Here is a 26,581-nt window from a genome sequence, read left to right as displayed (position 1 = left end):
AGCAAGCATCATTGTTGCAAATGCGAGGTAGCTTATATGTTTGAGGACTTTGTTCAAGCCTACATAAAGCAAAGCTGTCCTCTTCTGTAAAAAGAGTAACAGTCCCAAGCAGAAGACTCATCACCTCCATCACTGCGAACTGCACCATGCCAAACAGCAATGAGATTCTTTACATTTTTATGAATGAGGTAAAGGATAGGTATTGCTTCTTGTGCAGAAGAGGAGGTGGCCAGAGGACTTGTAGCACAGTGTGGCAATAGAAGTCCAGCTGTAGGCAGCATTATTCAGCAGCAGTCTGCAGTGATCTCAGACTAAGCCAAATTGAGTTGGATAAAGCGGCTTTTGGTTCCCAGTTTTCACAAAATGCATTAAATTCTCATTTAATCTACTGTCCAGCCAACAAAGAAGCACATGAGAATGGAAAAGGCAAGTGAAAACTGTCCTGTTTCAAAGCTATCATCCCTTACCTTTTGCAGTCCCATGCAACCTCAAGAATGTGAGGAAAGTCTTTATGAGGCTGATGAGCCCAAGACTTTCTTCAGAAGCATGATGCACGAAACCCCAGGCATTTTGTAAAATATTTTGCTAGTTTTTAATGTAAAAAAGTTTTTCCCAGCCAGCAGAAGAGTTCAAACACTATCTTGCATCTCTCTATATATTCCCATAGCCAATAACCACAACACACTTCCTTTATCATGAAAATTACTGGCTACCTGGAGCCTGTAAGAACTTGTGGTAATTTGCAGAGTTGTCTTGGAAATTATTAGGTCTTCTTATACAACGTGTTCTAACTTCCCCACATTGTCTTTAAGAACCTTGAACAAAAACAGTCATATCTGCCACATTAGGAAACAGCAGCAACTAAATAGTACTTCACATGTTGTCATTCATAAATGCAAATGAATTATGCATAAATGCAAAGAAACCCAGTAAGATTTCCCATGTGGGCAGTTCTTCTTAGTTAAGCTCCTTCTTGTATATGCTTTTTCTGCTGTTCTTTGGACTGTATTTGCTAGTGACCTGGGGTCTGATAACACTCAAAGTGTTTGACATTTTCCAGGACCATGTCCTGGAAGAGGTGACAGTGTACTCTTGCCAAGTTTACAGATGGCACAAAACTGGGTTAAACACTCGAGAGCAGGGCTGCCATCCAGGGGGGCCTAGACAGGCAAGAGGGAGGGGCTAATGAAAACTTTGTGAGATTCAAGACTTATTTTTAAGTCCAACATGTGAGAAGGATGAACCCATCGCAAAGATACATTACAACCTGACTGGCTAAGGAGCAGCTCTGTGGAGAAGCACTTGGAGATGTGGGCAGACACGTCAGCAGGACGTGATTGAGCCAGCAGGATGCCCTGGCACCAAAAGCTGCTATCAGTGCCCTGTGCTCTGTTAACAGAGGTGTAGTCTGCAGATAGAGGGAGGTCATTAGATCCTTCTACTCAAAACTCAGACTACATCAAATACTGCGTCTACAAGACAGACATTCAGTTTGCTCAGTTTTACAAAGTTCCCATCAACCCATTCCTCTTGCCTGTCGAGGTCCCACTGGGTGGCAGCATTGCCCTTGACTGCATTGAGAATTTTCTCCAATTCTGTCTCCTGTAAATCTTATGACTGTGCGCTCCTACTGCTGCCTCCAGGTATTGAAATGGTTGTTGAACACAACTGGTCACAATATAGACCCTTGTAGTCCCTTGATGACCTCTGAGTAGAGTACAACCCATTAACCATGGCCCACTGAGTCTGACCACTCAACTGGCTTTTTATTTTGTTGGGTGAGATCATGCCAAAAGACTTGCTAAAGTCAAGGTAAATTACATTCACTGCTCTCCCCTAGACCACAAATCCTGTCAATTTATCATAGAAGTCTGTGAGGTTGATGCCACTTCAGGTGGGATCTCACCAGAGCACAGAGACAGCATCACCTCCCTCGACCTTGCTGGCCATGCTGCTTTTGATGCAGCCCATGATACTATTGGCTCCCATGAAGCCTCTCATCCAGCAGCACCCCCAAATCCTTCTCAGTATGCCTGCTTTCAATCCATTTATCCCCCAGCCTTTACTGATACCTGGAAGTTGACCCAACCCAAGTGCAGCACCTTGCAAAAATAAAGAATACACTGACATCTACTAGCCTGGTGTCCAAGATCATACAGGCTTTTGCGGGGAAATCCATATTGAGAGCACTTTCAAGATGACTGGTCTCAACTCAGGGAAAGAAAACCTAACAATTCAGAGTCCCTTGGGAAACCACCATTATTAACAAAGGGTCCAGAAAGGCTGGACATACTTTTAAGATGGAAATCTTAAAGGTATGGGAGCAAGCCATCCCTATGTGCCAAAAGACAAGCTGGCTGAACAGGGAGCTTTTTGCTAGAACTCAGGGGAAAAAAACAAGAGTTTATGACCTTTGGAAGAAGGGGCAGCAAACTCAGGAAGAGTACAAGAATCATGTAGAGAGAAAATTAGGAAGGCAAAAGCTCAGCTAGAACTCAATCTGGACACTGCTGGGAAATATAATAAAAAGTGTTTTTATAAATACATTAACAACAAAAAAGGAGGGCCAAGGAAAACCTCCATCCTTTATTGGATGCTGAGGGGAACATTGTAACCAAGGCTGAGGAAAAGGCTGAGGTACTTAACAGCTTCTTTGCCTCAGTCTTTAACAGAAGGACTGGTTTTCCTCAGGACAGCCAGCCCTTGAGCTGGCAGTCAGGGGCAGGGAGCAGAACAGAGCCCCTGCAATCCAGGAGAAAGCAGTTGGTGACCTGCTGTGCCAGAGACACTCCCAGCTCCATGGGGCTAATGGGATCCATCTGAGGGTACTGAGGGAGCTGGTGGAAGAGCTCACCAAGACACTGTCAATCATTTGTCATCAGTCCTGCTTAACTGAGGTGGTCCCAGATGACTGGAGGTTGGCCAATGTGACACTCATCTACAGGAAGGGTCAGAAGCAGGATTTGGGCAACTACAGAGCTGTCAACCTGACCTTGGTGCTGGGGAAGGTTATGGAACAGATTGTCTTGAGTGCAATCACACAGCATAGACAGGACAACATAGACAGGGGTCAGGCCAGGTTTAGGAAAGGCAGGTCCTGCTTGACCAAACTGGTCTCCTTTTATGGCCCAGTGATCCACCTAGTGGATGAGGGAAAGGCCATGGATATCGTCTACCTGGACTTTAGTAAAGCCTTTGGCACTGTCTCCCACCGCGTTCTCCTGGAAAGTCAGGCTTTGTGCTATGGTTTAGCTGACAAGGTGTGTTCGAATAAAGGTTGGACTCAATGACCCTGGAGATACTTTTCAACCTTAATGAGTCTATGATTTTATAGAATTTTTCTTCCCTCTTAAAATACCCGATGATGAAAATTTGGTAGATGGATGCTTCCTTTAGCACACTAAAATGTCTTAGAAGTTTTGCTTATCACAAATACCAACAGTCTAAAAACCTGCAAGATTAGTTGCCAAAAAAAGTGCATGAAAGAGCATATAGGACAGAGAGACCCTGTGGCCAACAGTGTGGTATATCGACAAATGCATAAAAATGTCATAAAAAGAAGTTCCTTTAAGCCCAAAACTGTAAAAATTGAATTCACTGATGCTTATATGACAGCAATTTCTTTGATTCAAATTAACCAGCTGTTTTATCTTGTATTTTCAGTTATTGACAATACATTCACATCAGATTAGCAGATTGACCTTTTTTCTTTTCTTCAAGTCTCTGTAAGGTTAGCCTTTTGGACTTTTGAAGTGGTTGGCCAGATGCTTTCAAAAGGAAGTTAAAGTATGTGAGTTTCAATCTCATTAAAAAGGCCTTTTTTTAAAACAAACTTTCCTTTTGTTCATATCAGCACTTACGTTTTTAAAAGACCCCAAGAGAGAGTTCCAGTCTATAGATCACTTATCCTGAAGAAAGCTCTGTTAACTATTTATAGATCATGTCCTTTTGTACCGAACTAGATCAAGCAATTTATTCAGTGCATGACTGCAGGAGAGAAATTCATTTGCTCTAAGTGTCATCAAGGCAGCCTTTTACCTGCTATGAACAAGACCAGATGATCTGAATTGCTGGGCTTTTACTTCAAATGCACATTTTGACATTGTGTGGGGTGCCATCATAACTTTCAAGTTTTCAAAGTATTAAGCACATTTACAGAATGGGCAGTCCTCAATCACAAGAGCAGCAAATAGCACATAACCACTAGAATAAATCAAACACATGTGCACACATTGAAATTATCTCTCTTTTCTTTAAAGTAGCACTTATAGATGCAAATTACCATTAGCTGCTTTGGTAGAGCTCACTTTAGAAATGGGAGCATGCCAGCATAGAGACCAAGGAAAAGAGCACACAACAGGCATCAGCTCCTCAGCTTAACAACAACAGAATCAAAACAAAAGGAGAGGGAGAAGTGATGGCCTTCATCACCTCTAATCAGCAAGGGCTTTCTTCAAGCATTCACCAGGGAAGTGATCCTCTCTGCAAAACCTAGTAGAGAGGCTGTATACAACAAAAACACTTCACTGCAGCAAATGCTTTGTTTTACTCCTTCAGTTTTCCTTGCAGAGTGATTATTACAATGACATCTTGTACTTGTAACCTGCCTGAGCCCACTAAGGCTACAAAAAGGGGTGGGGGTGCAGAAGTTAAAACTACATCAAGAAAATAAAACAGTGATTAAAAATAATTGACATCTGCTGGCAACAGCTTCAGACACAAAAAGTACAGCTGGTACGGGGAATACGGGTGTCTATTGTTATAGGATCCGTGTGGAAAAGAAGAAAGAACATGACTTGCTTTCCTTTTCCCTTTGCTCTACAGAGACAAAGGCCCTGGCTCTGCCCAGCTAAGTACACTCCAGCCTGGCTACAGATATTGTTCCTAGATGGCCAGAAAATGGTGCAGGTGGTTCAAACAGTACTACTATCATGTTCATACAGGGCACTTTGAAAGTTGCATTGCACTCAGCTTTCCTTGTTTGATAGGATAATGTGTTAGGGAGAGTCTTGTTTTCTATCTGGGTTTAGCATAGGGACCAATGACACGATCTGGGTGACTAGGAGCATTATGCTGGGAGCTAAAAACACATCGATAAATAGATAGGTAGATAAGGTAGACACCGCTGGTTTAGTAGCTGTTGAGTCATGATTCATGTCTATATACTGAAATCACTAAGGAAGCCTGATTCCAAAATGACTTTGAGCTGCCGAGTTTCCATTCTTTCACTTCAGAGGCACACAGAGATCCCAAGCCCTATCTCACTTGACAGTATAAATTCTCAAAGGGTAGAATGACATTATCATACCAAAGTGCCACTACAAAACACGACAGACTAAAACTCATACTACCCTTTTAGAAAATCCACATTTTGGAACACATTTCTTTCTTTTTAAGCATTCACCTAATACATATATTCATTTAGTGAATATTCATTTGATTCAGTGAAAGCTATGTAATGAGGATACACAAGCTAAGACAGATTTTACTTTTTTTTTAAATAAGACTGTATCACCAGAAGCTGGATCTCAAGCTTAGAGTCAAGAATTAATGAATTTCTGCATTGAATGCTGCTGACAAGTCATGTGCAAGTCTCTAATTTTTGTTTTCATAATTAGAGGAGAGGGGTGGGGATTAATACTGGCCAGTGAGTATTAAGCCCAGTAGCAGTACCCAGATATCCAGTTCCTACTGGTCTTCTTTCTATCTCCTTTCTAAACTGAACATTATGCACCACATAGACTTCCATGTCTGATCTAAACAAAACATACTACAGTAATTTGAAGAGCATTTGTAATCATGAGGATCATATCCATCAACTGAGAAGTGTTTTATTTCACACACCATTTACAACTTGATGTAGAGATCCAACAAAATCAGCAGGCACCAAAACAGCTAATGAGAAAAAAAAGCATTATTTTATTTTATTTGGAAGTTGTATTCCACCTCAGCCTAGTTATGTAGGGTGGATGCTCAGACTGGACATAGTCTGCCAGTGATTTAAATTACTTTTCCCGTGGTCCTACCATGGTACTAAGTCTATCTTCTCTTTAAATTAGTAAACAGCTAGAATAAGCAACTGTTTAAAAAAAAATGAAAGAAAAAAATGTCTTTGATTTGACATTGTGTAGTGACAAGAAGAAAGTACAGTGGGCAACTGGGTATGGATTTCATCCAGCAGTTCCAACCTGCTGCTCTCAGCTGTCACAACAGGATATAGGTCAACACCAGTGCTTTGGATATACCCAGTCCAAGGTTATTCACCACTTCAACTAAAAGCTTCACATGCAAAATATCTGCTGTTGCATATCTTCCCCAAATTGCCCCAGATGGCTCAGAACAGTAAGCATATCATAGAATCGAACCTGATTCTTTCAAAAGCCAAATCTCTTTTATCTCATCTGCAATGTCCTATGATCAAACAGCCAAAAAGATCACTTCTGTACGCTCTACCAAACATTTGGATTAAGGTAAACAATAAAATTTTAACAGTTAGACTAGCTGTAATGTTTCTCAAGTATAAGAAAAAGTGTTTGTAGGAGACCGTCTCTTTGAGCCAGGAGATATAAGCAGACTTTCATTTTAGAAATAAAAATAAGCATTGAGGAAGAAGAGTCTAGATGCAATAAAAATAGCTATAAATCTATTCCCATTGTTTGGTTACTTTCAAAGCTCAATGGCTTTAAAACCAAAGCAAGTGTTTTATCTGATAACTTTTCAGAAGCTGGTCAGAAGTAATAGCATCATGAAATCCTTACCAAATGCCTTCCATCATTTCCTGCTCCCCAACTACACACTTGAATCATCTCTCTTGGGCATATTTGACCAGTGCCAAGACAAAAATACTCATTTTTATTGAAACACACCAGTCATCTTGCAGGGAAAATAAAGAACTGTAAGGAATTAGTAGTAGTAAGCATATTCCCTCTTTAGAAACGCCTCCTCTAGCTTTAAAATAAACCCAGAAAAGGGAATAAGAATGTCACCACTCCAGATGTGTCAGTGATAAATAGGAAAGGGAAGAACACAGGCCAGTGCACAGGGGATAAGGATGCAAAGCTGACACAGCAGGTAAAAGATGAGATATAACAAGAGTCATAAGCCACTTACACAAAAGAGGAAATGCAAAAAAGTTTTAAAGTGTTTCCATATGCAGAACAAATCAAGTCATGTAGCAATGTAAAAAAGATGTTTGCATCTAATGCTATTTACCTTAGAAGTTAATGGGATGGCATTGTTTATGTTAACAACCTGATTACCATGAATTCACTCAAAAGGCATAAAAGCACTGTGTGTGAATAGATACCTCTTCAAATTCAGTATTTCCTCATGGTTCCAGCTACTTACATTTAAATAGGTGACAGTGGCTTGCCACTGACTTTTACCGGGATAAATTCAAATTCACCATGCTAACAAAAACAGTTAAATAAGAAACAATATTTTCTTTTAAAAATCCATATAAATTAAATTTGAGTTCTTTTTCATGTTTTAGGTTGAACAATTTTAATTACATTTTTAGTACATAAAAGTTGATATGGAAACTGTTCCACAAGTTGTTTGGAACATTCAGTTTTCCAATCTACGTAAATGTAGGGGAAAAAGTGAAGTGCACACCCTGAAATAATTTGGCATTAGAGACAGATTACCTACATCCTTTAGCATTAAACAAAGACAATTTCCTCAACAGAGAAACCTCATGAAGTGATTATGATACTGCAGCTACAAAATTGCAGTCAGCACCTGCTAAACAACCTCTTTATTTTAATCACCTATAAATATTCAGACTTTGGACAAATAAAAAATACACATCTTTTAAACAGCTGTCAAAAAGAGCAGAGTAAGTTTTACACTGCCCTAAATAAAACATGCAATCACCACACATTAAGCTGCCTATTTACTACAACACTGATATTACGGAGATATGAATTAGATACCAATTAGATGTCAGATTGGAAGAAAATGGACAGAAAATACCCAACAATCATGAGCTCTGCTTCTCAGGCAGCAACAGAAGGGGCATCCTGACACTACAGTTGCCTATGCTGGTTTAAATACCATGGGAAATGTATTCCCATGGGACTTCTTTTTTGAAGGTTTTGTCACAAAAGGCTTATCTTTCACAGAATTGTACTATGGTGCTATCTCTAAACATTTTGAGATGTTTCAGAAACTCCATTAATATTTAACCCGATTTTCTATCAACTTTTTCTAAAAACTTGGAAGACAAGACAGAATCTTTCATTCTAGCAGCCATCATTTCATCTTCTCCAGTGTAGCTGTAAAAACATCAGTGAGATAAGAAAATGTGGGAAGTTTATCTGTGGATCCTAATGCTTTCGTATTTGAAGTCCTAGAAATCCCAACATTTTTCCACTTTCTCCCAGCACTTTTGAATGATTCCTGAGCCCAGTAAATCTGTCTGGACTCTAACACACATTGCAGAAAGCATCCTATGTAAGAGATGAGGACCCTTGTACACTCGTCTAGACTCCACTATACCAGTCATTTTAAATGGTCCTTGCATGAGAATACAGAGATGCTCCATTCGGGGATGAAAGAACAAGAAAATCTCCATAAGAGAAATTCCTCTTTCTCTTAGGAGACTGGAGAAGAGCTCAATGCAAGGAACACAATGATTCTGAACTAATTTTGCTCCCTTATTCACATTAAACTCTGCCAGGAGCATCCCTGCTTTTAAGGGGATAAGCCAGTCCAAATGACTCACCTGATACTCCACAAAGACTGTATACAGACACAGTATAGAAGCAATTGCAGTTTACCTCCAACGATAGGATATGGGGGAGCAAGCAGCCCATCTTAAATTTATTTCGAGAAGTGTGAAACTCATTCTCACTAAGAAACAAGATTTACCTTTTGACATTATAACAGCAAGTAGTTGGAAGCACCAGAGAGACTGAAAAGACCACATTAAAGATTTTGCTCCATCCAAGCTTTAACCCAGAAAATAAGAGAAAATATAACTGCACAAGGCATTTTTTGAGATCCAGGCCTTCAGAAGGCTGCACCTAAAATCCAGAGAATCAATGTAGCTGGAAACTGAAAATTTAGGAAATGGTCAATGAAACAAAGCGAAAAGGTTAAGACCTTCCTAATATTTTTTAATAGCTTGAAAGGTAATATGCAAGTATATCAGCAGGAAATATAATACAGTGCAAATAGCAGGCAAAATGAAAAAAATGACATACAAGACAAAAAGTGTTTAAAAGCTGATCAACCTTTTTTAAAATAATTCCAAAAGCAAGTAACAAACTTTGGGGAAAATGTTCAGTAACATTAAAAGAAAACACCAGCAAATGAAAAATTAATTTCGGATTCAATGATATAGTGTCTGTAGAACAAGGTCAAAAAGGCAAGGGACACAATTTCAGAGCAGGGGAATCATAGTCCCTGTCTATACAGAGGCCCTACTGAGAAAATCATCTTAACAGAGCTAACTTCACACATGAGAAAAATCAAACAGATCATAAGTGGTAGGGAGAGGGCTATAAAGAGCTTGGTACCATCATTTGTCTATAATTCAAGGCCTCATTATTCAAAAGGTGGTGAGGAATCGAGAACAGCACAGGCAGAGCAACAAGGACTGAAGGTGGGCTTGAATATACTGCTATGAAAAACAGCAAAATATTGAAAGAGACAGCCTCCAAATTATTAGTGACAGAAGTACATAATACCACGCCATCACACTGACTTCCCTCCGGCACCACCATGTCCAGTGCTTTGACTTACAGATGAACTTTGGCAAACAGAGGACAGTCAGGAATAACAAGTTTCAAAATCTCCTACCGGTGTAATCATCATAGCTCTTGACTGATGTGAGTAGTAAGGCAGAATTATGGGGGAAAAATTAGGATTCTCCAGAAAGAATCTCTTAAACCAGTGAGCAACAAATTTCCCTTAAGAACAAATGCCTCCTCCACCCCCTACTCAGGGCTTCTCCTACTAGTTGTGGGAAAAAGACTCAAGAAAGAAGGTAGCACTGTCCCTTCCGATTTTCCTCCATGGTCTTTCCCAAGCACAAGGACACTGATTGTTTACAGCACTACTGCTGCTCTGTGAGAGAATGGAATGACCCAGAGATCTGAGAGCCAGGGATCTGGCTCCTTTACCTTCTGCATGGAGTGGGATACAGCAGAGGACAGCCAGGGAACACAATAACACCAGGTCCTGATTATTCTCAAAGTACTCCTCATAACAGAACTGCACATCAACCTAATGCACAGGTTTGGAAAATAGGCTTTCCTTATTCCTAGAACATTATTAACAACACTTAGTGTGCTTACAAACAAATAAAATTTCGCCCTAATAATAATTTCAGTTTATCTTGTATTCTAGGAACTTTCAGAGTTAAGTTGCAAAACCAAGTAATGAACTGTGTCTGTAAACGCTCCTTTAAACAAGCCAGTTAACCTAGCGTTGTGGGTACAGAGTCAGCAGATGTGAATGGAGGCTTTGCCTGACTTCAAATATTTTAAATAAAATTGTTATCTAGAGCTAAACAATGTTGAATGATGCTAGCACGGTATTTTAACTTTCAAAAGAATCCAATAAGCTTGTGTGAATGCCTCTGATGGAACAGCACACCATAGTACAAGAACCATTAGAAAGCTACTCCTTGGAAATGAACGACAGGCACAATTCACGAGCAAGCCCTAGTTTTCATAAGGCCATTAAACACACGTCATTTTCAACTTGCCACCACTTGCACCTCCCATAACAATTATTCTCAATTTATTTTCATCTGTTCCATAAAAAATGATTGCTTCAGCTTTACCTAATCCTCCACTTACATCAACCCTATTGTTCGTTTCCTTCCCTTTCATCTTCTCCACATTAATTCCCCACATCGCTTTTGATCTAGCTTTTTATTTCCTCTTTTCCCCTACAGATTCTTCCTGATGAAGAATTTACAGCCCTAATGTTCATCTGACATGTACGGTGATATTTTATTGATTCGCTACATTGTCTATCAGTTCTGTATAATGAATAGCATTATACAAAACACAAGATGGGTTGCCTTTGCCTATATCTTGGATTTTAAAAAATCAATTTAACCGAACCTGAAAAATGCCCCATTTTATCAGTAAATATTCATATTTAATTATAATTGGAGCAGCATATGCAAGGAGCAGCCAGAGAAAACAAACATTTCCTCTTCACAGTCCAAAGAGCTACTCTTTGCCATAGTGGCAAGCCAAGTAAACAGAATAATTGCGATTTTCACTGCTGCTAAATAAGAAATAGAAAACCTCTCCAGGAACTGCTCTGCGTGGCTGTAATAAATGCTCACAGAAACAAGCTAACCTACATTATTCATTCCCCTACAGAAAGGATGGTCTTTTTAGAACTGGAAAGACTTCAAGAAGTGGAACAGCTGATTTTAGCTGATATAAACCATAAGTTATATTTTAAATAGATGCTATATTCAATTTTTAAGGGGAAAAAATGGCATTTAGTTCAGGCAACTCTTAAAATTTAATGCTGAACAAGTGTAAGTTTCATGTTCATAGATTAATAGCAGTACCCAAGTGTATAAACCACTCAAAAATTATTTTACTTAGCATACTGTACTTATTGCAAGACCATAAAACTTAGGCTAAATTTTGTGTTTACTCATTTGTATCAAAACCAGTCACTGGGCAAAATCTCTGAGCAGTCCCAGAACTAGAAGCCAGGGCCAAGGCTCCCTTTCTTCCAGCCTTGCAGCCCCATGGCCATCCTGCAACACATTCCTCCTAAGGCATTCAAGGCTCTGGCCTCAAGAATCTGGTATTCCTAACTGCACCAGTAAAGCTTCAACAAAAGAAAGGCTTTAATCACTTCCCACTACACGAAACTGGCAGATGGATGAGTGGCTGCTGGCTCTCACGCTGAACTCAGTGCTAGTAGTGTTTGTTAGTCTAAAGGAGGCTTGTACAGGAACAGCCAAGCCACTGTTTGTCTACAGCAACAGGTAGGAGAGGGATTCCAGCACTCCAGCCCAGGCATGATACTGGAAACTCAGGTACACTGAAGGTTAATCCTGGATTTTGATGAAGGCCCCCCAGGAATCAAAGATCAACATACTGTCCGAGTACAACAGAGCTGTATGAACAACTCTTGTTGGAACAACTGATTTCTTCTACAGAAGAGCTACGCTGGTTCTTTGGTTTGCACAGTGAGTCATTTGTCATGTTCACCATCACATGGTCAGCCAAGACAATGGTAAGGCAATACCAGACAAATTTAGAGAACTAAGATACACCAACCTCCTTCTGCCCCAACTACTGGCTAGGGACAGTCAAACACTCCTTCTTTAAGGAAAAATGAAAAATACTTCTATAAGGGAAACATATCCAAAACACAGGGTTTAGGTCTCCTTCCTTCTCTTTTACCTGCAAGAGTTATTTTCATGAAAACAAAGCCTTTGCCCTTAGCCATACACATCACCTCTCCCCATAAAATGAACACTTCATGTCTGCCTGACAAAGGACTTGGCAATGGCACCATTTGCTAAGAGAAAATTGGCCACAGCATGGTTGCTGCTTAATCTCTGGTTCAGTGTTTTGCAGGCATCCAAATAGGAAAGCTTTGGTGAAGGACTGGAGAAATAGTAACTTTAATGGGTAAACTAAAATGATGTCAGTTGTCTTTCTGGTCAATAGATGGTAGAGCAGACAACTTAATCAGTAAGCTCAGAGATACTTAGGAAACAGTAAAAATTCTTCAGCACAGACAACTGAACTTGACAAAAAAAGCCTATTTCTTTTGCTCTTAAAATGATCCAGGAAACAAAACCTGTCTATCTATCCAATTTTCAAAGCAATCATACTCATGACTGCCAGCTATGAAGTCTGACATGCACAGACACCTCTGACAGTTCACAGGTGAAGTGTCTAGGAAAGGTCAAAATACCTAGAACAAACAACAAGACCAGCTGTCAAAGCCCTAAATGCATAATGAAATGCTAAAATCCTAACACTGAATTTTTATAACGACATAAAGACGACACAGTGAAGAAAATCAGGTATATTTCACGCATTTATTTTCTCAGCAGTCTTGAAAAATTTTGGTGCATTCCTGAATAATCATTCTAGGAAAACTGAATTCAGACGAGTTCATTCTAAAATAATAGACTCCATAAGCTAGAGCACCCATCATTTGGGTTTACTGCTAACTCCTGCTCCCCACAATGAATGATGTCTACATTTTCCACAAAAATAGCTTAAAATATGAGATTTCTTTTTTTTTTAAAAGTTGTGGAAGACTTCTATTTTGCGTTACAGCACCAGTTGACTACAAAATAATCAAAGTTTGTTAACATAGATATAAACTGTAATTACCTGACTGTGCATTGATCTTCACTGTGGGGAGTTTCCTTGTTATAACCACAACAAAGGTGATGTCTAATGATAGCAATGGCAAGTAGGACTGGGAAAAATTAATATTCAGAACTAGTGAAAAGAAACTCTCAAAATACCTGGAGCTTGGTGAATTTTCTGTCCAAGAAAATGCCAGTTACTGCACTAAGTTTACAAGTCTTCTGTTTGTTAAGTACCTGCAACATTTGATTATTTTGTAGCTTTGCACATCTTTTTACAGAAATCTACTATCTTCCTACCCATGGGCTCAGGATTGTTCAGGTTGAATTAGCTTTGATGCCATTAAGAGTGAGGCCCTGGGCACAGATATTCTCTGACAGAAAAAATTCCAACCACCTCACAACGAAAATTTCCTATGTATTTTTCCTCAGCACAGTCAGCTAATGTAAACAAAGGAGGGATCTCTCTTTTCAAATTCTCCAATTCTTTCAAGGTATCAAGCCATTACACTACTTGCTACTTAGGAAAAAAAACCCATAATATAGATACATTAGTATCACATTTCATATCAAATATGTGCCAATTTTTTCATCTTCACCCATTTTATTTCCAGACAAAAGACAGCAGAACTGTCCTAAAAGTGATAAAAATTGAATATACTTCAGTAAAGACACACATTCTGCATCTGTACTCTTGCTGAAGGCATCAATTCAATTAATAAAGCTCAAAATAACAAAATCCTCTTTACCATTATGTTATGTAGAAAGGAACCTCATGTCTTCAGAAGCAGAGAAATACTGAATAAAAGCAGCTCAAGTAGACAGGAAAGAGAGGTTGGAAGTACTTTACACATCTAGTTAACCTAGTAGTGGATTAAGATAATGTCAAGATGGAGTCATATCAATAAGAACACTGGTTTACCTGCTTTTATTTTATCTGTTGCCATGACTTTGATATGTGAGGAAATGTGGACTATATGGAATTAATCAATCCTTTTATGTGATTCCAAATAGGTGTAATTCCACACCTACTTATTGATGCTTTTTCTTTTCTCCTGCAGTGCTTCCTGCTTTATAACAGCCCTAAAAATAAAATCTGTATGTTGTTCACTGAAATCTGTATGTTGTTCACTGTAGGACCAGTGCAGCCAAACATGGTTGAATTGAGATCTGGAACAACAGATGTGTAATGGTATGATAAGTTTGTTTCACTTTAAGTTTAGGCAATCACAAAACCATAGTGGTAGTTTCAGGAGAAAATATTTGAAGGTCTTACAAGTTGTTGCCAGAATTTGATCATGTTAAGAGCTTACTTTTCCACAAGAAATGTTTCCGAGACTCGATAATGACAGTGTGGTATCCTTCAATCCAAACCAGATAAAGTGGCCTTTCTGAACCAGCTTACACCATGTCTTCTTCATAGGGCTGCCTGCTTCCCTAACATAAAAAGCTGGCAGCTCTCATTACACATTCACTATGATTTCAGCCCTAGATGCTGAAAAGAAACTGCAATAAACTCACTACTAAGAAAGGTGGAAGAGAAAAAGGAGAACTTTCCAAGTTACACTTACTCTGACAGCCTATTTCTTCTGCCTTGCTGGACTCAAAACAGACCAGAGCATGGGGTGTCAAGTGGGATGTGCTCTTCACACTCAATGGGGTCTTTGCTTAAAAACACACACAGACGTGTGGATGCTGACATCAGACAGGCGGCCACCAGATGAGCTCCTTCAGACATGAGGATGTTGCTCATCTTTGGCACCAAAACAACCACATATACCCACTACAAGCAATTTAAAATATTATAATTGACTTTTCCATTGTCACTTAGGAATCCAGGCAGAACTGAAAAAAAAAATGGTAACGCAGGTATACTGTAACTAAAGTAGACATTGTCCATTTTCCATATGGAATTGCATAGTTCCTACAAGACCTTGCATATTGAAGTGTTTTGGGTGAAAAAAGAACAGTTCATTTCTGTGGAGAGAAACTTTGGGCAGGCCTTTCCCATAAGACAAACATGCTTCTCATCCATGAAGTAACCAGTGCCAGATAACCAGCAGTTCCTCAGTGAGGAGACACTTTGGTATCATTAGAATCCTTCTACCTATCACCAACTAACAACCAATTAAAGGAAAATTTAAATACTTTCTCCCTCAATTAAAACCATTGATCACCTATTTCCATTAAAACTGACAACATTATAAAGTTGCATGTACCATGAAGATCCAGTAATGGCACAAGAATTTTAGAGCTTTCCATGATCCTAATAAGCCATTTTGTTGTGTTAGATCTGATACCTAAACTGTCAATAGCTCACATCTGTAAAAGCCCCATTTCCTCTGTCATACAACATAATGCAGAATGATCTAATAAAACTGTATTACTATTAAATTTACAAATGAAACAGAACAAAAACAAAAACCTCAAACCCAGAAAAATAAAATCTGTTTTGTCTTATCCCATCTTGAGACTTGCAAAAATCACTTTTTTAAAGTAAGATATACTGCAACCACAACTATTTTTTATCTTGGATGCATGCAATCAAAACGGAGATTATGCCTACTATTTTAAATACAGATGCCTTACACTGGAACAAGGAGAAGAAGCAGACTGTGCTTATGATAAGGTTTCCATAGAAGTTAAAGGACAGCATGCAGCTCAGGGCAGGATTCCCACAACACTTAAGTTCAAGGTTATCTAAACCCAAGAGATTGCTCAGACAAAATATATTTCCTTAAGGAAGGCCAAAAGGTGCAACCAGGGAAAAAATAAATAAAAGAATACCAAAAAAATCAGTTCTCCCTGATTGAGAGATTTAAGATACTGTAAATAAGTATCTTAATAATGCTATACTTTTTCAATAATGTGCTAAAATATCATTAAATATAATGTACACATTTATATAAGTAGTATGCACTTAAACACATATACCCAAAATGTAAAGATAAAAGTGTGAATATTCATGTACATAAAACAAAAGAATCATATAGTAGCTTTACCATTAAAAAAAATTAAATGACTTCACATTTAGAAGCAGCCAGACAGGTCCATTCTGCCCGAATGATCACCACATAAGGACACCATTCATTAAAGGAGTCCCTGTCTACATAACCCATTTCATTCCTTCCAATCCAACAGCACAAGCCAAGATGGCTCCTTGCATAGGTAAAGGCCACCCTGGAGGGTGCACCATAAAACCACAACAAAGCAGTATGTAGAACTCTCCTTGTGTGTGCTTGATTTAGCAGAAAATAATGAACACCCTCTTTGTGAAAAACAGTTACATAAAAATCATCGTAACAGACAGGCCTTAAATCTGTATATACAACATCCTTAAATTGGGAATAGACATCTTATCTTTGTCAATGCTGCCTTAAATTAATTGTTTCTGAAAGGAAGTATATGCCAGTTAAATTAATGTGTCTTTTTTTTTTTTTTTTTTTTTTAAGCCAAAAAAATATTTAAAGGCTTTTGTGTGGGAGGATAATATTCTAATACATGGTATTGGCATTACAGGAGTCATTCAAAGTATAAAAGCCAGTGTGGAAAAAAATATCAAGATACCTGTTGGGGAAGATGACAAATAGCATTAAAGGCTGGCACACTCAGCTGGAGATAAAGGGTATCTACAGGTGAAAGGCTCAGACATCTCTTTTCTTCCCAGTGTTAATTAATCTTCTACGTGCTTTGCACAGATTGGGTTTTAATGCCATTACTTCACAAGGAAAAAAATTCAACACAGTGAAGATATACTCTGAGATTATCTGAAGTCACAAAGCTGTATCTAAATCATATTGTTACAACAGTTGCCTGTGCTTTTTATTTAGTCTTCAGACATTTCTTGAGGATAAAACAAAATTGCAAAATTTGCACTGAGCCTTCTTCAGTGCTGCCACCAATGACAAGACACACTGATGCAGGTTCAGAGATGAACTGCTATGTTCCACTGAAAATACAACACAGGATAGTGTTGTTTTAACAAGAGAAGAAAATAACAACCCAAGACAATCCAAGCAAAAATAATTTAATTGAAAAATACACCACACTTCACCATGTGGCTTAAAAAAAATTCTTGCTTTAATATTTTTAGAAGAAAATTAAGCTTAAATGAGAAAGAAAATGCATTATCAAATTTTGAAGAAATAATACAACATGTCAGCCCATGTTGTTTTTAATTCTGATCTAGAGAAGTTGAATAATACATGCTTTAAAATTCTAACTTTAAGTATTGAAATATGCTGGTAATTAGGAAGGCATACAACAGAGATGAAATATAACCTCAAAGACCAAATGAGAATTTATACTCTGAAGTCATTTCATCTGTTAATCACTCCAGCTATCTGTACCAGAAGTACACTTGCTAAAATCATAAACTAATGCAGACCATTAAAAAATTCCATCTGAAGAATATCCACAGAAAGAGCCAGACAGATATAGGAAAGCAGATTAATAGTCCCAAATGACTGAAAAATAACAGCTTTGTGCAACATTGAACATACTTCCCACTGCCATTTTCAAAACAATTTCCCACCTATTCTGGAAAGCATTACTAATGTTGAATTTTCTGGGACACACCCATAGCTATTGAACCAGTTTCTGTTGGGAATGTGAATTGTTCAACAGGTTCAAAAGATCCCACTCTGTAAACTCCTAAAAGCATTCATTCTTACAACCATATGGCACTTTGGTTTTTTTCAAGCACATTTTTACAAAGCACAACCGCATCTCTTGAATTGGGATTTATTAAATAAACTACAATAAAAGAAGTAATGAAGATTCGTACTCTGCACAGTCAGCCTGAGCAATTCTAAATCACCAATGGTTCACTTTGGACTGCAGATGTAGCCCACATAAGGGGCCAATATGACTTCATCTCACCGCAGATTTCGGCTGTGTAGACTGAGAGATTGATTGTGACTGACAGTGACCATCCCTTGTCCCTTTCCCCTCTGCTCCTATTAACTCACCTACTTTTGCAAGTTTTCCTTTGCCAAGGAGAGGAAAAATCCATCAGCTGTGTAAAGAAGAGGATCTATTTCTTTTTTATCTTGAAAGTTGCTGCTATCTTATTCCAGCTGGTTTTGTTCTTGGTCTGTTTAACTCTTAAAGGAAGCCCAGGTTTCCAGTTTTCTGACATTTGGATATATCTGTCTACCTCTATCCTTCTGTTCATTTATTGCTGTTTATGTTTAGACAACAAAATCAGTCTTCATTCTTGCTTATTGCATATTAAATATTCAAAGCCAGACTGGATGGGGCTTTGAGCAACCTGATCTAGTGGAAGGTGTCCTTGCCCATGGCAGGGGTGAGTCTCTGTGTGTGTAACTAGATCATTAAAGGCCCTTTCCAACCCAGATCATTCTGTGTTTTTATTGTGATGATTTGCCACCAATGTACCTTTCCTTCGTCAGTTTAGATGATAAAACTAATACAAAAGTGTAGAAGGTATCTTTTCAGCTTTATACCGGCTAGCGCTTGTATTTCAATGCCATAGAAAGCCTCGAGCAGCCTTGAGAGGTAGCACGGGCGATCTAGCACTTTAGTAGCTCTAAAATCAGTACCTGTATCAGCTGCAAAGCAAATACCATCAGCAGAAGCAAAGAGGGAGAAACAGAGCTCCCTGCTCGCTCAATTCCCTGCAGTTAGAAGCTTTCAAATGAGACAGACGACAAGAGATGTTCACAGGAAGATAGCTGAGCTGAGAGAGAGGACAGAGCCTCCCCTCGACCATCTTTATTGGGAGAAGGGGAAAGGGGCGGACTGGGGGCGGACCCGGGGTGAGCGGCCAATCAGACACTGCTGAAGAGTCTTGAGTTACATTTGGCTTTGCCCGTGCTTGGAACAAAGGAGCTCAGAGCACATGGGCAGGAGCATGTGTCTTTGGGAGGGGGAGGGGAAGCTCAGAACAGGCAGCAACACAAAAGAAGCTAAGTTATTCAAAATTATGTTTGTTATAAATTAACAGTATGCAAACCTCACCATCATAAAAATCAAGATGCCGGTTTGGCTTGATGAAAAGGTGTATGATTTCCCTCCTCCCCTATCAGCTAGAAGAAAATACGAAATTAAAACAGGATAAAACTGTGCATGCAAACTAGTCTGTTGCCATCAAACAGCTGGGCTGCTCCAACAGTGACAAAGAGGTCACTGTGTGAAAATACACAGCGATTACAGCAATAAAGGAAACAGCTGATAGAGGTTAGGTGGTGGAAACAAGAGGGCAGCCACAACAGAAAGACAAGATTGGAATGAAGACAGGAGCATGGGAGAAGCAGAGGAAGAGCCTGCCAAAAGGCATGGGGCTGGGACACGGCTACAACATGAGGGGGAAGGGAAGAGCCTTAGTACCAAAGTTGTCCAACTCCTCCCATCATCACACTGCATTTTCAGTTTCTTATAACTCAGATGGACTCTATTTAGGCTGAACAGTGATTTCAGAGAGGGCAAATTTCAGAGAGAAATATGCAGCTATTTCTGACACAGAACAAGAGTACATTTTTGGCCAGATTACTAAATTTTATTGACTTTTCTATGAAAGGCTGAAACATCTCCTTTATGATTAGAACAGAGGCTTGAAAATCTGCCTGGGAAGTGAAACAGTTGGAATGCACCTCTACCATTCTCCTACAAACTGCATAACTTTGGGCAAGTTCTATGCATTTCAAAAGGCAAATCCTATCTATATCTGTAGGTCACCACACTTCACAGCCGCAGTTCCAGAAGATTCTTCCTTGTATTTAACATATACCGGCCCAGGGAGGAACACAGCCTCCCACTGAAATTGCGGGTTTGGATTGTAGAATACCAGGTCAAGCATAAAACTAATAAGACTATCACTTCTGGAGTTTCAATGCTTACTCCTGCTAGGGCTGAGCAGCAAAGGAAGAAGAAGCGGCATAAACAACCCACAAGCAACAAAAACTGGACACTGAGGGCCCCATAACTGGAGAAAGCAGGCTGGGACAAAGATCAGATGTGTCAGGGAGGGAGGTGCAGAAAAGATGGAGAGGAAAATTTGGAGCAAGCAGTAAAGGGGGCAGGGGGGAACTCACTGGGAAAGAAGGCTAAAAATGGAGGAAGGAAATGGAAGTGGTTAACAGAAACACATGAAACCTATCTCAGAGAATGGAAGAGAGGGAAGCATGCACTGATTGTTCAGGAAGAAGGAGCTAGAAGTACAGGATGAGAGTAAAGAGAAAACTACCTTAAGAGTGAGAAAGTGATCTTGGAAACAGAACTACCAGACAGATTGTATGGTAGAAGAAATGGGATAAGCAAAACCAATGCTGAGGCCCTGGAAAAAGAAAATAAGGACCAATACATGGATGAAAGTCTGTATGCCTGTGGAGCAGCACACAGCTATGTAGGAGAAGGTTCTATAGAAGAGAACCAAGACTAATTGCTGATTGATGTGGAAGTCCAAAGGGGAGACTCACACTAGCCAGCCAATGAGCATGAACCAGGCAAGACAATTGAGGAATGGAAACTAGGACCAATCAGAAGAATGAAACCAGAACAAACTCAAAAGAGGCAGGACTTGAAAAATGACACATTAGTAGCAGTGAGGAAAAAGATGTAAACAGGCAGCAGATACGGCTTTTGAATGCATGATCACCTTTTAGGAACGGAGTCTTCCCCGGAAGTAGCTAGATATCACTTGCTGATGGGAAGCAGAGAATAAAATTTTGTCTTTTCCTTTGTTTGCATATATGCAATCTTTTGCTTTTGTTTTAGTTAACTGCCTTATCTCAACCTACGAGTTGTTTTCCGTCTTATTCTCTCTGTCCTGTGCAGCTGCAGAGGGGGAGTGATAGGGCAGCTTGGTGAATATCTCATGTCCAGCCAAGGTCAATCCACCACACTGGTACATACAGCATGACTTGAAATAATTCTAGAACTATGGAGTTATAGGTCTATTTTGGTTTCCAGTTGATTTCAATTTATTGTATGTCCTTGAGATACAGAGATTTTCTCTGGAACATGAAATATTGGCAGTAGATTATGACTACTTAAATCTGATTCCTTTTTCTATTCTTTATAAGCCACAGACAGAGATGCAATTCATTGTTAATAATTTAAAATAATTTCCCTCTTCCTGCATTCCAAACAGCCTTGTTTTCTTTCTTAACCCTTTCAGAAATAGTACCTTTAGCCTGATCTCAAAAGGAAAAAGATGCTAACAAAATGCACATTTATTATTTGCATGTCCCTCCTCTAAATTCTCACCACATACTCAACTTCTGAACCCACTGACTGGTAAGTATTAACCAGACATATTAAAATCCCTTTAAAGTTTTATGAAAATGAAAAGCTGCACAGTGGACAAAATGAGTGCTTCCATTCAGCTCTTGGACAGATAAGAGCAATTTGGTTTTCACCCAGCAGCTGGACTGGCCAACCTGTGAGTGAATACACAGCAGACCCAGTCCTGCTTTCTGGCAGGACAAATGGGGAATGCGAAGCCACCATGGACAGAATGGGGATGACATGGTGAGAGGCAAATGGAGGAAATGACTGGGTGAGGCACGGGGCAGGAAGAGGTACTGCAGAAAAAGTTTCCCAGCAGACACAAAAGGAGTTACTGATGTGCACAAGTAACCGGGACCCACAGGACAGCCCTGCAGACCAGCCAGTTCCACTAATGAGAGACTGCTTGCAGACCACTACATCTCTTATCAACGTGTCCTAGGTGCCACCATCTGAGGCAGTAGGGCTGGACTGCCCTTCCTTTCACAGGGAAGATAACAGCAATGTCCAGTGGCAAAACCGGCTCAGCTATTCTCCTGGAAAGCAGAGAAGTAAAGCCAGCACTACCATCCTATTCCTGCAAACTCCACTTAGTCTAAATGACGACATGACCACAAAGCAGCCAGTGGGGGATAGACATGGGCAGAGCATCTGTTATCTTGCCTTCCTTCCACTCATTTTCCTTAAAGATCAACCATAGCTGCATCCAAGTATCACACTCTGAATATTTAACACTGATCAGACACTTCCTACTACACCTTTGATGACATTCTTGATTGTAGAAGTTTCACAACACAGCACAAGGCACTGTTACACAGAGCTCCACATGCCAGCTCTAAACAAGTTATTCCAACTAGGAGAAGTACAGCAGCATTAATGCAGCACTGCCCAAACTAGGTTAGTCAGCACAGGCTCCTTTGTGCTGCAGTGAACTGCGCCATGTAAACACATCCTAAACAGGCAACAGAGCACAATGTCTCTTGGGTGACTACTGTGTATAAATAACAAATAGGACTGCCATCCATTGAAGGGCCCGATCATTCGTAGTCTAGTCTTAATTTTCATCCACCCACAAACCAAGTTCCACGGTTTTATTAGAATATCCTGCTTGCATTCAAATCTTTGTTACAATGAGCTTAATAGCCAGCCATACAGCTGTCCCACTAGTCTTGTGTGGCAAGATGTATTCCACAGATCCCCAACTGCCACCAACAGCCAACATGGACACTGAATGAACTCTCATGAACAAAGCTATGTTTTCTTAATAATAACAGTTGTATAAACATAAGGTCTTCTCAGTTAAAGGGAAACCAACATCAAAAAGCAGTAAAACACGGAACCCTAAACCCTTCTTTCTTTGAAGAAACACGTTTGAAGCGAGGTGTTTCTAGTTATGGGTGAATGAAATGAGAATTCAGCTGCAACAAACGGACATCCAGTCTATATGAAAGACTAATTAGATCCATCTGAGAAGCTGTGTCTAAAACTGCTTCACGTATTTCAAAGGAAAGCTCTTCTAGTCTATCTTTTGAGAAGACTACATCAAAACATTTAGTCACAGCTGACGCACATCTATCCACTACAGGAGCAATATTTTTCATAAGCCATAAAAGCTACATTTAAGTAATGTTAATAGTCTGGTTTACTTAAAAATTAAAGAGGGGAAAAAAGCAGCAAAGAAATTTAGAGCTAAGAAAGCAACTCAAAACAGCAACGACCTTATAGTTCCTCCTTATGCCAAAGCATCAAGAGATCCCAAAATAGAGTCTTATACTGAATATTAAATGTGCTGAAATTTGCTCAGAGAACAGAATTAAAGATGAAGCAGCATCCAGGAGCTGCAGAGTTAACTATGGCTTTTGTGGTAATAAGCCAGGCTCTTAACACTACATTAGCATTTTTTTAAATGCAACTATTGTTTCTGCTGAACCAGCAGGAGGAGCTCACAACATTTTTTAATCTATTCATTCTACAAAATTTGGGAAGAGGGGTTGGGATGTTGTTGGAGGTGTCTCTGGGCACAGGAAGGAGTTGGTTTGGTATTTTCTTTCCAGTTTTCTTGGATGAGAAATCAGTGGAAAGAAAAGCATCCAAGTAATGTTCATGTAAGCACTGCTTTTAGAAATTAGAAAATCATTATATGAATATTGTGGTGCAGGATGTCAAGTGTGCACGGCACACAAATTAAGTGAAGCAACACCCATGTTTTCAGTCCTACACCAAAAGACCACAGGAAGACTGAAGGGTGACAGGACACATTAAATGCTGTATGCCAGAAACACGACTTTCTGGAGTAGGAAAATGCTATGTTATTGCTCTGTATTGTTACAGAGCTTTAATTTGTATTTCAGTTTACTGTTCACTGGAATTCTTGGAACCATTGGATCATTGCCCATGGCAGAATATAGTCTCTATTTTCATACCACAGGAATGTGGTATGAAGCCACCTGTGTGGGTAAAACTCTTCATTAGGTAATTTAGAATTAATCATTGTAAAAACCTAACTCCTCTTCCTACTAAGAAATATATTTTAAAGCAGCGAAGTCTGACTCTAACACAAGGAAAAGACAAAAAACATCCAAACTGACCATGCCTGCTTTTAAAATATTTTGCATTTTAGCATTTCAGACCTTTCATTGCATTTTGTTTTTAAAAATGTCTTGTAGGCTACATACCGATGCCAGACCATGTGTTACTATGAGTTTTGTAGCAGAACTAAAAATCTCCAAAAACTTCTATAAACAAGCTATTACACTGCCGTGACATAGAGGGAAGAGCATATTTAAAGCTACATAGTGAATACATTACTTTTCATGTCATTTTTAATTCCCAACTTTGTAGGTATTTTGTCTATATGTGCATGGAGTACTGCGTGACCAAACTAATCTGAGACATACAAACACAGGCCAGCAATCTCTCTTTACAAAGAAAGTATGTACCATCACATACTTACTGCTAAACTGGCATGGTATTTAAAAAAACTGTACAATCCAGACACATTCTGCTTCTCTTTTGGCTTAGTACAAAAGCACACTTAATACAAGTACATACAAATATTACATGAGGACACTCAGTATTTACCTCTATCTCATGTAAGGAATCCCAGCACTTAAACTTTCTGAGACATTCAATGCAGCAGAGTGCAATGGAAATGCACGCCAGAAACAATGAATTCACAACAAGATACTGAGGGCCAAGGCCACTTTCATTAAAAAACATAGTCAGCAGTTACAGAAATGTAGCAATTAAAGCAGTTGCACACAGAGTCAAAACTCAGGGACCGGTGCTCTCCTCAGATTGAAAGATTCAAGTGCACAGTGCTTACCTCCCAGAAGCACATGTCCCCACCCCATCAGGATAGGATGGAGCAACCTCTACACTTAGAGCAAATCTGTCACTATAGAAAAAGGAATGCAGGATCTGTAAAGCCACAGTCTGTCAACAAGCAGGAGCACTGCTACTACAGCCAGTGCATTGCAAGCATGGAAGCTGGGGGCTTTGCTCTCACCACAGCACTAGATTATGCATACTGCATTAAAGTGACATTATACAGAATACACAGGTCTTACAAACAGAAAATGCTCCAGATTTCAACCTGAATTAAGAGACTGAAAGTAGGTATACAACCTTTACAACAATAGTTTCTATACATATACAAGCTATAGAACTCTGTAACAGAGTTTTGTTTGCACAACTGTATGTGTACTGCAATGAAGAGTCTGTGTGCCATGCTGCAAGTAAAATGCAAACCATGGGGAAAAAGGCAGGAAAAGTTTTCTGCTTACAGCTGAAAGGATTGTCTAACTGATCTTGCCCCACCCACTTGTGCCCTTACACATGCACTTCCCTTTCATTCAAACTAATATTGGACAAGGGAACAACATTATATTTTATTTCAAATATATAATATATGTAACATTATATACTTAGAAGTAGCTAAGCAGAAAGTCTTCACCTGCTGTTTCTAGGGATATATGTTAATTTGTATTTCAACTGGCTGCCCCTCTTATTGTTTTAATTCCTGCAGGCATTTGCTTTTCATCCCTATTAATACAGCACTCATATTTCTTTCATATGACCAATTAGTTATTATGTGCCTGAAGCATACCAGAAATGTAGAATACTAGTAATAATAATTCTGGTATTTTATTGATTCTCTTAACAAGGTTATTAATTTTATAGTGACGGAGTTAGGCAATGTTATTCTTCTACATGGACTACTGGAAAGACAGAACTTAATATGCACTGAATTACTATCCCACTCCCTTCACATTTGTGTTTAAGGAACCACATGTGAACTAAGCTTGATTACAGCAACTTTCTGTATCATTGCTCTGATTTCCCGTTATACTATTCCTTGTTACACTTGATGCTTTGCATACTTCCATTTGATTTTTGGGTGGTATCTTTTCCTAAGCATTTTTTCCTCCCTCCAAAAGAGAATTTACAATACAATGAAAGTATTTCCTGACGTAATTTCAAATCGACTTACCCCTCAGTCATGAAATCTACAGCAAATGAATACACCAAAGTTCTCCAAATTAAATGCTTATTATATTTGAATTTGAAGTCAAAGCTTAACCATAATTAGATAAACATGAATTCACTAACTAAAGTAAAGCATTCACATGCACCCACTCTATATTGATCATATAGGATGTATTCAAATAACGATGACAGCAATGCCTTAGATTTTATTTTTATGCTGGCATTTTGTACTTTACACTACGTTTTCTCTTGGAAATGTTAAGAGGTACACAGGCTGATTTTTCACCCACACAGGTATCTAATAAATTCTCTACTTCTCAAGAAAAACATAGGGGAAAAACACTGGGTTTTTTTCCTAAAAATTATTAAAAACATTCATTTCTCACTGGACTGAACAATCTTCAAAAATTTTTATAGAGATTTCATGTCTGTACTACATTTATCTATTCTTAACTTTGGATTTAGGAAGTGATCCAATGTTTTGTGAAAATGGTAGACCATTCGAGTAACAACCTGAATTAAGGA

The 26,581-nt window shown here is 39.1% G+C and overlaps 1 protein-coding gene across 1 annotated transcript in view; it reads right to left on the bottom strand.

The window, feature by feature from the left end:
* The window catches only part of PCCA (propionyl-CoA carboxylase subunit alpha), a 274,195-nt gene that overhangs the window by 74,202 nt on the left and 173,412 nt on the right, over positions 1-26,581 (bottom strand). The window lies entirely within an intron of this gene.

This window comes from Corvus cornix, chromosome 1, assembly GCF_000738735.6.
Source record: "Corvus cornix cornix isolate S_Up_H32 chromosome 1, ASM73873v5, whole genome shotgun sequence".
NCBI classification, from domain to species: Eukaryota; Metazoa; Chordata; class Aves; order Passeriformes; family Corvidae; genus Corvus; species Corvus cornix.
The sequence above is the reverse complement of the archived record's forward strand: the minus strand, read 5'-3'. Positions and strand labels throughout refer to the sequence as shown.